Source organism: Galeopterus variegatus, unplaced genomic scaffold (assembly GCF_000696425.1).
Source record: "Galeopterus variegatus unplaced genomic scaffold, G_variegatus-3.0.2 Scaffold5015, whole genome shotgun sequence".
Taxonomy (NCBI): domain Eukaryota; kingdom Metazoa; phylum Chordata; class Mammalia; order Dermoptera; family Cynocephalidae; genus Galeopterus; species Galeopterus variegatus.
The window spans coordinates 2,300-3,939 of NW_007731126.1; the positions used below are offsets into that span (position 1 = coordinate 2,300).

The 1,640-nt window shown below is 54.1% G+C and overlaps 1 pseudogene; it reads right to left on the minus strand.

Annotated features, from left to right (window-relative positions):
- The window catches only part of LOC103604165, an 8,582-nt pseudogene that overhangs the window by 1,661 nt on the left and 5,281 nt on the right, over positions 1-1,640 (minus strand).

Below are 1,640 nucleotides of genomic sequence, written 5' to 3' on the forward strand. Positions count from 1 at the left end.
GGTGGCACTGGAGAGTTGTAGTTGTCACCTTGATAGGAGGAGCCATAGCCTGAGGAGCCACTACCGCCCCCGCCGCCACCACTGGCATTCCCGGAATGTCCTCCATTGTGCAGAGCTGACTGTTGCCTGCTGTCACCCAGTTGCCTCCGTAACCGTAACTTCCATACCCGGGGCCGACATCCTTGTAGCCTCTGTGTTGGCGCCACCGAATCCTTGCCCGCGGGTGTTCCCTCCTCGCCCCACCCTCGAAGGTTGGGGGGTGCACCTCATTGTGCATGGGCCTCCCATGCTGAAGCCAGGATTGCGTGGCTTAGCAGCAGCAAATTTCAGTCCACCTCAGACGGCTACTGAGGCCCTCTTCTTTTCTTTGGCTTGAAGGGGAAGAAGGGCTTTAGGGAAGAGCTTTTCTAGCACAGCAAGGGCAGCACACGTTCCTGTTTGAATGAACGCTTCTGTCTGTCCACCTAGACCTCATGACAAAGCACTTATCCTCGATTCCCCCTCCCCCACCCCATCTTGGAGATGAGCTCGTACTGGAGGCCGTGCCTCTTCTCCTTAAGCTCCATAACTGGGATCTTGCCTTACTTCATTAGTATCAGCGCCCGCTGGGCAGTGGCATCTGAGGAGAAGGCAGCACCAGGGGTTGAGACAGCCCTACCACGGGGAAGGGTCACCACCGCTGGCTTCGCCTCTGTTGCTTCGGTCGAGTCCTCCCTCTTGCTTAAATACCAGCCTTCAGGGCCCATCAGCAAGCCCAAGTCCTGCAACACCTTGACGGCCACGTGCAGCTTGGTGGTCTTTTTGGACGGCCCAGTGGCTTCAAATGAATTGCCACCTACCTCCACAGACATGGTGAAGATGGGGGCGTGGACCTGGTGGGTCTGGGAAACCAGTCTGTACTGCAGCTCCTGCTTCAGCTAGCTCAATCTCAACAGGACACTCATCATTTTCTCCTCTTCCTTTTGAATTTTCTTTTTGCTTGGTGACTTCTCCCCAACCTCCTCCACGGGGCATTTCATGGGCGAGATGGTGAAGTTGGTGCTGAGGGGGATATGAACAGTGTAGTCCACTGGGTTTTCATTCTTTGGTTTCTTGGGCATCTTGTAAGGCAGAAGGTCCCTACTCAGGACTTCATGGAGCTGGCGAAATGCAGCAGTTGTAACACATGCTGCGCACTCAGTGATAACTTCCCGTTGCTGTCTGTCTAGATGTCCAATAACATCGGTGGCTTCTTTTTCACAAAGGTCATAAATGCCAGAACCATCTGGTATATGATGCCCGATGCCAGGCACACCAGCACTCTCCACCAGGCTTTGTTGGCACCCGTGTTGGTTGTGCAGATGGGTTTCTCATACAGGAACTCAAGAGGCCAGCCCCTGAGGGGACCCTAGGTCTGTACGTGGGTGCACAGGTCCCTCAGGACCTAGGGGACAATGACACATGACTTCAGCCAGCTGGCTCTGGCCTGGAACCACTTGGTGTTATAGTAGGACCCCAAGGTAGCAAGGCATTTCTGCCTGTCCAGAATGTGCGGGATTGTTGATTGACAGAGATTCTCTGGCTAATACTCCATTTCTTCTCTGACAATGGGAGTGTCAGGTGGATGGTCAGAGACAATGGAGGCTCTTTTGCGTTTTTTT